At 37.8% G+C, this 12,321-nt stretch overlaps 1 protein-coding gene across 4 annotated transcripts in view; it reads right to left on the reverse strand.

Annotated features, from left to right (window-relative positions):
- Positions 1-12,321, reverse strand: part of FNDC3A (fibronectin type III domain containing 3A) — a 199,105-nt gene that overhangs the window by 79,344 nt on the left and 107,440 nt on the right. The gene's annotated exons all lie outside the window — the stretch shown is intronic.

Below are 12,321 nucleotides of genomic sequence, written 5' to 3' on the forward strand. Positions count from 1 at the left end.
GAGCATAGGCTCTAGGCACGTGGGCGTCAGTAGTTGTGGCACGCGGGCTCAGTAGTTGTGGCTCGTGGGCTCTGGAGCACAGGCTCAGCAGTTGTGGCACACGGGCTTAGTTGCTTCATGACATGTGGGATCTTCCCGGACCAGGGCTCGAACCCGTGTCCCCTGCATTGGCAGGTGGATTCTTAACCACTGCTCCACCAGGGAAGTCCCTTGATAAGCCTTTTTAAAAATGCATGCTGATATGACAGCTGTCACATACAATCTAACAAAACTGTTTTGAATGAAATTAAAGACAACTAAGTGCTACTAGAGCCATCTTACGGAAAAAACTGAACGAACTTTTGGCCAACCCAATACATGCCAGACACTCCAGAGGAGATAAGACACTAAGGCAGCTGTCTCCAACCTTTTTGGCACCAGGGACTGGTTTCATGGAAGACAATTCTTCCTCGGACAGGGCAGAGGGTGGGGAGGGGAGGGGGATGGTTCAGGCGGTAATGTGAGCAATGGGGAGTGATGGGGGCGGCAGATGAAGCTTTGCTCTTGCCAGCCACTCCACTCCTGCTGTGCAGCCCAGCCGGGGTGGGGGTGGGGCTGGGGCCCCCTGCACTAAAGGATACTTCTCACCAGTGAGGAAGGGAAATTGTTACCTTCTAAGTTCCTACTAAAAGGCAAGGCTACCCTGAAGAGCATGACCTAATAGCGAAGAGTCTCATGGTCTCAACAGTGTCTCCTCATAAATGTTGGATTCAGGCTCCCAGTAAATCCAATCATGCCTCTGATCTTCAGCCCCTAAACAAAAACCAAGCCCCGGCAGCCCACTTCCTCATTTTGGCTCATGTTCTCACACAGCTGTGTTTCCATTTCTTGACTCTTTCTTTAACTGATGATCTCCTTCTCAATTCTTTCCACTGTGCTCACTAGAACCTTTTCTCTAGTATAAATTCCCCTATATCCTCAACCTTTTCACAGCACACCTGTTCATGTGCTTTCTTTAAATGAAACCTGGTTTTCCCCAAGACAGTTTTTCCAGCAGCCACTGGGAGCAGAGGCTTCCCATTCTCCCCTGCGGCAGTCTCCAGACCCCACAAGGCTGCTTCCATTACCACTGTCCTTCCTGTTTCATGCTTTACTTTCTTCTTTCTTGAGATCATGCCATAGGAACATACCACCCTCTATCCCTTCTCACTGCTGTCCTGCTCAGTTGTCATTTCTTGAGAACTTTGGCACCATGTTCACAGTGTTTTTCCCAGCTCTTGCCCATCAGCACAATGACTTTCATGTCCAAGAAAACCTAACTTCAACTTTTCCTGAACTCTCCTCTTCCATTCTGTTTTTAGTAACCCATGTTCAAAGACATATCTTGGAACTTATCACTTAGAATTCCACTATTTCATCTTTGAAATCTTAAACTTTCATGTTTCAGTCTCTGGCCACTACATCTATCTTTCATCTCTCCAGTTCTCTTTCTTCTACATTTGGTCTTCCTCATAACGATCTCCCGTTTCTCCTGATCCACCACTGTCTTCATGGCCTGATCTTTTTTTCCCATTCATATCTTCCTTTTACTTCCCCTTCACTAAAAATCCCCAATTTTAATCAGTCAAATAAGTATCTTCTCATAGACCTGAACTGTAGAAATCAAATGGTACTCAGACTGGCATGTTTATAAATTTAGTTATATCCAACCTTAACTCAGCCATCAGCATTGCTCAGGAATCCTTTCAGGAAGTTATCCCTGGTTAAGAACCTATATCCTGTTTTCTACAGTGATTATCAGAGATCTTCACCACTCTCTAAGGAACTTCCTCAACCCAACCTCAACTACATATCTCAGCATGAAACTGAACTCTTTCAATGTTATTTACAAACTTTTCTCACCTCTTCTATTTTCAGAAGAATCACTGTCCCTTCACATTAGATCAAAGCTATCTCTCCACTTCTACTCTTGATCTGATCTCCATTTGCTACTGGGGTCTTTACTTTATTGGTCTGTCATCAGTACCCTCTTAACAAGACTTAGCTCTATACCCTTACTATCCTCAACTATCCCCACAGTTGCCACAGAGTTCTATTGCCCAGGATTAGTGAGAGGGTCCATACTTTCAAGGACCTTTCAGTTATAATAAGAAAAATATAAGTTAAATGTATTTTATATTTCCTAAAGACCTTGTTAATTCAAGAATGTGCATCAAACACTTTTCCCATAGAAATAAAGTGAGAGGATGCACTGAGAATATCAAAATTACAAGAAAACATTATGCAGTGATGAGTATTCATTTTCCCTTTCTACCTGATTATATGACAATTTTAACAAACTTAAAATGCTCCTGCTTTTTATTTCCTCAACACTGTCTCAAATATTTTGCAGAGGGCTCTCTTAAATTAGGAGCATGACATGTCAGCAATTGTATGGACTTCTTGATAACATTTTAATGCATTAACTATTAGCATTCCTGAAATACTGATTTTCAGGTAGGCTTGTCAGTGTAGCACTATACTTGGGTGACGCTGTTTATAAGTACTTATTGGGTACCAGGCACTGGTCTAAGTGCTTTACAGATATTAACTCATCTAATCTGCATAATATCCCTGTGAAGTAGTATGACTGTTATTTCCATATTATAGGTGAGGAAACTAAGATACAAAGAGGTTAAGTAACTTGCAAAGTCTCACAGCTAGTAAGTCAGCAATAGAATTAGGTGGTCTAGCTCTGTAACCCATGCTTTTCAACATGACATTATTCTGCTTCTGTTGTTTAGGATATAACAAATATTAAAAATTATAAAATGAATGAGAAAATTGCAGCCCAATAATACCAAAGTTCACTTGAAGATAAACCACAAACAAAAAAGCAATGAACACTTGGATGGAAGATCCCACACAATACACACCCAAATATCTGTTAGTTACATAAAATGGTAACAAAACAAAATGTACCTAAATGTATCTCACTGAAATTGTTGAGAAGAAAGATCCTAAAAATTTCCACTAAGTGAGGGATATCATATGGAAAATAGTCAGTGAATTACTTAATAACCAAACCTGTTCCAAAAGATAATTTAAGGAAATTTAAGAGACAAACACAGCATCAAAAACAAAAGCTAAAAAAACCCCTAAAAAACCAACTGACCACCAACCAAACAAAAAGACCTCAAAACAAAACAGATGACAAACTGAAGAAAAGGAAAAATTAACACAGGGAAAATTAAGATAGAAAAATAATATAAATAAGGAGTGAGGCTGGTATTATGTATGCCCTTTCTAGAGTTGAGCCATAAAACCTTTCTGGTTGTATGAGCTGAAATGTGATTGAGATATCAAGGACCATATTGTCAAGTTAGTCCTCATTTTCTGCAGATCAAGTACATCTCAAACTGCATGGCCCCAGTGATTTGGCTTGAAAAAAACTAGAGCAGGTATAAAGTAATGCTGACTTTGGTCATAAATGAAATCTAGTAAAGCATCAATAAATGTAAAACTTTTAAGCAATGTATCCTCAAAAATAACTACTAGTTGCAAAATGAATAGCTAAATAGCAAGCCAGCTATATCAGCTGACAGGCAGAAAAGGATTATTATCTATGAAGCAAATGAGAAGCTGGAAGAGTTGACTATGATTTTATAAAATTCCTTCTGGCAATAAATAAGATTAGTTGTTTATTAAGGCTGCTTTTAGACTGTAATAATAAGTCTAGGTCATTTGCATGTCAGAAAATTTAAGAGGCAGACTCATTCAACTTAGCAAAAAGTGGTTTCAAATCATATAAAATGTAAATTTAAAAGAGTAGGGGGACTTCCCTGGTGGCACAGTGGTTAAGAATCCGCCTGCCAATGCTGGGGACACGGGTTCGAGCCCTGGTCCAGGAAGATCCCACAGGCCACGGAGCAACTAAGCCCATGTGCCACAACTGCTGAGCCTGCGCTCTAGAGCCCGTGAGCTACAACTACTGAGCCTGCATGCCTAGCACATGCCACGGAGCAACTAAGCCCATGTGCCACAACTGCTGAGCCTGCGCTCTAGAGCCCGTGAGCTACAACTACTGAGCCTGCATGCCTAGAGCTGGTACTCCACAACAAGAGAAGCCACCGCAATGAGAAGCCTGCGCACTGCAAAGAAGAGTAGCCCCTGCTCGCCGCAACTAGAGAGAGCCCGTGCACAGCAACAAAGACCCAATGCAGCCAAAAATAAATAAATTTATTTTTTTAAAAAAAGAGTGGGGATGTGAAATATATCCCTCTTCTACTCCTCTACAAATACATATCTAATCCTCCAAAAGACTGACTCTGACGATGACAGTGACGCTGATTCTTGTGGCAGTATTAAGGTACAGGTTCTGAAAAAGCATCTAAAGAACATGTGTTAAATAAGCTTATGCAGCTTAGACCATAACTGATGCATGTCCACAGTGTCAAGGGACCAAGAAAAGGTTAATGAAGTCTGCAACTAATCAAGTGCTCTATGGGAAGGAGTATATTACAGGGGAGTGGCTGACAGCGGTATGAGCAAATAACCTCAGGAAGATAAGGGGAGCAAAGGATGGGAATCTATAACTTTATCTTGGACACAGATCAAACTTTGTTTATATTAAGTCTATTTGCTTGCCCATGTTTTTCCTCTTTCGCCTTTCAGGAGCCTTAGTCACCTTGCAGATTGAGCCACACAACAGCATTTTCTTTCTCTAAAATTTCCCTCTTTACTTGTATTAAAGTATCAATCAACTTGACAAAAGTTTTACTCTATATTATGCATGCCAATAGGAAGCAACTGTGAGGATCATCCTAAGACCAGATACGGTTTGAAATGACTGGGATGTGAAGGTGGCCGGAGGTTAGAAGCCTAGATACTAGCCAGGGTATGGTCAATTCAGACGTCTGTGTTCTAATGTAGTATTTCCCAAGTATTTGTATTTATATGGCAATAAAATTTCAAAACAAATTCTGGGGACTCATTAACGTAACCAACTTTTTATGAGACCAAGTAATGACATTAAAAGGAAAAAAGGTGCAAAGGAAGGACAGAAGGAAGGAAGTCTATCCTATATTATCACATAATTTCATTAAGATGCTCAAAACAGTAGAAGGGATTTAACTTCAGAATTTAAAAAAGTCTTTAAATTTAGCTTAATGACTACTACATTATCCTTATTTCTGCATTTCCTAGACTGATGAAACTTCCCCAAATCTATGAACAAGAATATGGGAATAACTCTCAGTAGTAAGAAAGGTAAGAATTTGTCCTCAAGGCTGACTAGCTCTGGTGATGGAAGAGGGAGAAAACAGAGCAGAGGCAGGGTAATCATATTATCATCATCCAATCTAGGGCACTTCTGAAAGTGAAAGAGGTAGCTTAAAAAATCATTAAAATTATATAATTTGGAATTATTCTTTATTGATTGACAAATTGCTTTTATTATATTGAGGAACATGAAAAAGAGTTCTATTAAAAATATTAAAAAATAAAATGCTTTATTAAAACACATGCAAGTACACTAAAGAGCATTTTACAGGTTTCTTTAAATTGAACATCTGAATATTAAAGAGCAGTATAAGAAGAACAATTATTCTTAGTACATATCTAAGTATTTTCATCAATTTGTTAGCTATATCTGTCTCTAATTCCATATCACTGGTATTTAACGGAAAAGTTTCGTTTTTTCAATGTAGTCTTATTTTTAATTTTTTCATAAAACTGTCTGCAACTGTTGTATTTTATGGTTAATAAATTTGAAGCTATTGATACCTTCAATTGACTCTCTGCTATAATATTTAAGACTATAATGTTTATATTAAGAAAATACTATGATTCTGAGGGTGATGTTTGGTAAGCTGGGAACAAATTCTGCTAAGTGGAGGTTATTCTCAGTTCTGTTTTTTTTCTTACTGAACTGTGTAAATATTTCAGTCCAAATATTTTCACTGGTATTACAATACTTTCAAATATTTTTACAAACAAAATTCACTGAGTTCTCTTTATTTACGATTCTTTTGAATGTTTCACCAAATTTAGGGGTTTTTAGCTTATTTTTGCTGAAAGGGTTTATTGAAAAATAAAAAAGCACTGCCAATAATAAATAGTTACAGGTTTATATAATAAATGACAAAACTATTCAGACTATTTTTTATATATTCTGAGGCAGGGATATTTAGATTTTATTTCCTACATATTATTTCTCATTCACCTAACCTGTATGCGGCCCACTGATCCCTCCAAGTGGTGGCCTGGTGACACCAAGTGGCCATCAGGGGCATTAGCATTACTGCATTCTGCAGCCGCCACCACCAAGACTGCAAGGAGTTAGCTGTCCCTAGCCCTCCTTTATCTACACGTACTTGGCTCTACTGCTAAGTACCTTAACTGTTATCCTTGACTTGCTTCTGCCAGGGGTCAGGGAAAGAGAAATGGTTTATTCCGGTTGCCTTCAAGTTTAATCACAGGTTAAAGTAAAAACAAGAGATGGACAAACTGCTTGTTTAGATGAGATCATGGCAGAAGCTGGAAATACAAAATGATGGCTGATCATATACATCAGAGCTTATTTTAATGGAACTACTAATTATACTGTTAAAAAATGAAACGTCTGAAACAAATGTTAAACCAGTTAGATACCAAGCTGACAGGCATAAACTGAGACTGTCCTATACAAAGTGGGACATAAGGTCACCCTATTAATAGGGGATGCTTATTTGTTAAGGCTACAAAACGCCTGGCAACATTTATTGACATGAGGCTGGCAATTAGGCCTTGAGTCTAGGTATTTAACGAGCTGGTGATCATAATTTGGGAATAGAATGAGGCAGGTAGTTACAGAAGAAAGAGAAAAGATCAAGGTAATTATTATTCACTGCTTTAGGGGCCTATCTGTTCCTTGAAAATTTATTATTCATTTTTAAGGCTGGATAAAGTAGACTTTAAATCAGGGGCCTAAGTATGATTCAGAATTATGGGTAACTTCATTTATCTATGTACAGATAATTGAAAATTTTTATAATTAGATCTGTAAACATTTAGATATATCAGTGATAAGCACACTAAGTAGAAAAAGGTTGAAGAATGACTATCACATTATGGTTAGAATCTACCGCTAGCACTAAATCAAACTGTATATTGATAGAAAACTTAAAGTAGGAGATGTGTTTACCAAGCACGTGCTTCTAAACAAGAGTTATTTTTAGTGTACTTGTTTAGAAAGCTACAAAGGCTATGATATTAATGTGCATGGATGCAGCAGGTTGTGAACATTACTATTTTTAGTATCAGTCTAATGTGAACAATGATGAATCATTCTTTGTTATTCTAGTAGGAAACAGTGCTTAGGATTTACTGCAGCATATGAAGTTAACTATGTCTCAGTAACTGTACACCCACACACTGACATCACACAGGCAGTGATATGGATCAATGATGCAAATCCTGTCAGGATCAAACATTCAGGCCACAGCAGTTGAAAAGAAAGTGCCTGCATGACAGGGCAGACCAGTCATCCAACATGTACAGACTGCATTAAATCAGTAGTGCTGATGTTGAAAAGGGTTGTGTTAGGTCCTTTTTATATAATAGCTAAACTTTTTTATTTTAATCATAGATTTCCCACATACAGACTCTGTATTTATCTTTAAGCTTCCTCACAGCTTCTGTGGTTTAAGGTCTAGACCTTTTTAAACATGTCTTAAGGCTCCACCAGCCACATGAGTTATCTGGAAAATAGCCTCTGTAGCCAGGCTATCTATCTATCTAATCTATCTAATCTATCTAACCTATCTATCTATCTATCTATCTATCTATCTACACCTACCTATCTACCTACCTACCTATGTATCTATCTATCTATGTATCTATCGATCTATCTATTTAGGCTGCATTGGGCCTTCATTGCTGCACGCCGGCTTTCTCTAGTGGCGGTGAGTGGGAGTTACTCTTCATTGCGGTGCGCGGGCTTCTCATTGTGGTGGCTTCTCTTGTTGTGGAGCACGGGCTGTAGGCGTGCGGGCTTCAGTAGTTGTGGCACGTGGGCTCAGCAGTCGTGGCTCGTAGGCTCTAGAGCGCAGGCTCAGTAGTTGTGGTGCATGGGCTTAGTTGCTCTACGGCATGTGGGATCTTCCTGGACCAGGGCTCAAACCCGTGTCCCCTGCACTGGCAGGCAGATTCTTAACCACTGCGCCACCAGGGAATTCCCTGTAGCCAGGTTCTTATAGATAAAACTTTTGAAGAACATGCCTTCAAAATCTTTTGAAGCATTTTATATAACATGTTGTCCTTGACAAATAACATTCAGATTTACATATGGAGCACTACACTGTGGCCTCACAATTCATTGCTACCTCAGAGTCTTCTTCCCATTGTCACCTTCTTCTTTGAGCTTTTACTGTTGTTAGTTTTATTGGCATCAAAATATTAATTTTTTATGGTTACAGATATATTGGAAAAGATGGCTTATTATGAGTAACCATGTATAAGGTTTCAAAATATCTTCTCCTCGAATTACATGTTACCCACTGGAATTAGAGATTTCCTTTCCTGTAACAGGAACATAACCTATCCCTGGAGGCCTGCCACAGAACATTCACATCCTGTTGCAGGTTCTTCTGAAAAGAAAACTGGGTCTCTACACTTAAAGCATCACCCTTCCTTCTAGCTTCTTATGTTCTCCTCAACGACTGTCACTTCCCAGGAGAAATGGAAAGCTGAAAGGAGATGAGAGCTGGAGGTGTTTCATTCTATCACTGATGTTCTGACATAATCAGACTAACATGAAAACATGCCTTTCCCATGCTCTCTGGCACCTGCTTTCATGTTGTTTCCTCAACTAGTAGTGTTTCTTATGAGAGCTTGAAAAAAAAGAAGGAAAGGTAAGGGTTCTCCCTCATCCTAAGGTTGGTTAGTTTTTAACTGTTAATCATCTGAAAGAAATATTTGGAAAACATAAAAATTACTGAGACAGTTGTCTTCATAGTTCTTTTTGAGGGGTAATCTTTAAATCTAGATTTTCTATAGTAGAAACCAAATGCTATTTCACAGTTGAAAATATTTCTATACTTTCCCACTGCACATCAACTGTCATCATGAGAAGACTGAACTGTAAGGTCTTATTTTTCTCTATCATGATTTATATACTTTGATCATCTGCTATTAGCTTCTATTTTACTCTAATCATTTCATTTCAGCCTTCTCAGGGCAAGTCTCTATCAGCTAACACAGCCTTAAATGGCAAAAAGATTAAAAACTCACTGTGCTGATGGCATGCTAAAGACTTCAAAGAGTTAGGGAAAAAACTCCACAAAAGACAGGAACAGAGACCTTGTCTCCCTCTCATTCTCTTCAAAGGTTCAAACATTACCAGACTGGGAAGTAGAATCTTATTTTATTTTTAAAAATTTATTTATTTTTATTTTTGGCTGCATTGGGTCTTTGTTGCTGCGCGCGGGCTTTCTCTAGTTGCGGCGAGCAGGGGCTACTCTTTGTTGCAGCGCGCGGGCTTCTCATTGCGGTGGCTTCTCTTGTTGTGGAGCACGGGCTCTAGGCGCACGGGCTTCAGCAGTTGTGGCACTCAGGCTCAGAGCCACTGGCCTTTGGATTCTAACTCAATTACACCAACTTTCTGGGTTCTCCAGCTTGTAGTCAACAAATTGTGGGACTTCCTGGAGAACCCTAATACACATTCCAAGCCTTTCTTATGAGAAAGAGCTATAAAACCAAAAAGCATTTTGAACCTAACATGCTCAGAAATAAATTAATCATTTCCATCCTTCTACCCAAACCAATTCTTTTTTTTTCTTCTATATTTTGAGGCAAAGAAAAAGAAACTGTCATATATCTTTATGTTCAACTGACTCGTGAAATCTGTAAATCATTCTAGTCTCTTCTTACCCTCTGAATTGAGCCCCCAGGTCTTATCCTTACTACCTTTTTGGGGGTTATTTTCCTGTTTAAAATCAATACTTCAGTGGCTCCCTGTTCCTTTCAGGATAACACATGAACTCTTTAGCATGCAATATAAAGGTTATTTGTAACACAGCCTGTGTTTCCATTTTTAGTCTCATTTTCTGATACTCCTCAATGTATTCTGTTCTCCAATCTTTCTTTAATCATACCTTTTCAGTCTCCTCTAACTTCTCTGTGTACATGCTATTCCTTCTGCTTCTAAGATATTTTCTCAATTATTTTTCCTCTTAGTTAAGTTCTATTTCTTTAAGCACCATCTTTTCCTGCACAGTTCAACAACTATTCCAAGCTGGGTAAGGTATGTCTCCTCTGGCCTCCCACATATATCTGGGCATACCTAATTCCATCATAGCACCTATTAGCCTCTTCTGTTTTAACTGTGGTTTACTTGCCTGTCTCCCTGACTGCGCTGTGAGGCAGGGTCTAAGTCTTTCAAATGGCTGTCAAGAATGAGCTGTCCTTCAGAATAGAAGAGATTTGGGCAAATTCTCTTTCCAGGAAAAGAGCATGCATGCACTTAGTTACTGTTTTCTGTGTTCTGGCAAGCCCCTGAGCATGGGAGATTGCGTACAAGAAGGTGAGAAATTCCAACATATTAAGGCTAAAAATAATGTTAAAATATTGAAATATGAACTTTCATTGTAATGATAAAGGGATTTTCCAAAAACGTTGAGGGATTATATAATAAAATGAAGCAGAAGAGGATATCAAAGACAAGAGAACTTTGCTGATCCATAAAAAATGGAAACAGGATTCGATTATAAAGTTTACCCTCTAAAAGTGAATCAACATCCTCAAATAATGTTATTGCACAGATTTTGAGATCAGAATCCTATGTTAAAATTGACTCTGGCAGAGAGTAACTTAACTTTTGGAGCCTTAGAGAAATTAGTACATACTTGCAAGGAAATCTTCTACCACCACCCTTATTATGTTGTTGCCTGACTCTTAAGGTTAATGGCAGCCTGTCTGGATGTGCCTTAATATAATACCATAACCACAGTCAGGGGCAAAGTCATACTTTTATAAATATAAGGAGGGTCTTTATTAGATATGAAATTATGCCTAGTGTTAGTTGCTGTGACACAGAAAAATGAGAATTGTGAAATAATGATTTTTCCATCCCTTTATATCTAGGTAGGTACTAAAAATCACATTTAACATGTTGCCATATAAAGAAAGGAACCAGAAAAGATCTTTTCTTTTTCCTGGGACAATCTCTGCAGACAGGTACAAGCATATGTAAATCAGATTATGTAATTAATTCATGGTAGTCTCTTTATAACTTTATATAAATGTTCACTGAAGAGCCTAGCCTTGCCTTATCCAAGCTGTGCTTCCGGGAAAAAACCAGAAAGGTTTATGCCTAGGTTAGACTGCTTAATTAGCACTTCCCTGAGTCCAAAATTGTGGCTGCAGTTACTACTACAAGGCTAAAATAAGGTAAATCTCTGTATCAGTAATTCAGATGCTCTTCTCACCAGGAGATCCTTCTAGTGAAGCTAACTTTAGAGAGTGTGGTTTTTATTTTTAATAAGGAAAGTGATATTTCTATATACTCTTACATAGGGTTAAGGAAATGAATGCAAAGCACAAAACAGGTTTGTAGTAAATACTGGTTCCTTTCTTAGCATCTCTTCACAGAATGATTCGGTTAAATAGAGGATCCAAACAAACACATCTTCTTTCAAAAATACAGCCTAGCTTATACTGGTACTTTTTTGGGTTCGACAAAATTCTCATCATCTAAGGTTTATTGCCCTGGGTTCTACCTGTCCTTTTGAATGTCAGAATTCTTTAAGCCATTTCTAAATTATGGTATCAAATTTACAAATTTCTTTTTTTCCACCCCCTTGATTTAAAAAATTGTCAGACTATATTATAAGCTTGGTATGTCCCCCCCCTTTTTTTTTAAGTTTTTACTAGTTAAAAAATCCATTTATCTGCACCAAAATACATTGTATGGTCCACCATTTTCCTTAATAAGCTCAGGATCTCAGTTTTTAAAAAACAAAACTATAAATTTTATAAAATAAAATTGGGACTAAATTTAGAAGGAATTAAAACATTTATATGGTTATTTAAGCAATTAATATTTGTCAAAATTATCAAATTATACAGAAAATATAAAGAAAAAACACTACTATAATCCTACCAAATAGGGGCAGGCACTTGAAGGAAATGTGCTCAAATTATTTTTGATGCATATATATTCATTAAAAATAATATTTTTCCTTATTACAAAAGAACTAATTCTGCTGATATCCTTAGTAATGTATAATCACATAAACAGCCTTCAAGATTCAAGTCCTGATTAAATAAAACTACTAATTAATAATCTTTTTAATCTTCCATTTTGGGGACGTAAAAAGTAAAAAA

This window comes from Physeter macrocephalus, chromosome 13 (genome assembly GCF_002837175.3).
Source record: "Physeter macrocephalus isolate SW-GA chromosome 13, ASM283717v5, whole genome shotgun sequence".
NCBI lineage: Eukaryota > Metazoa > Chordata > Mammalia > Artiodactyla > Physeteridae > Physeter > Physeter macrocephalus.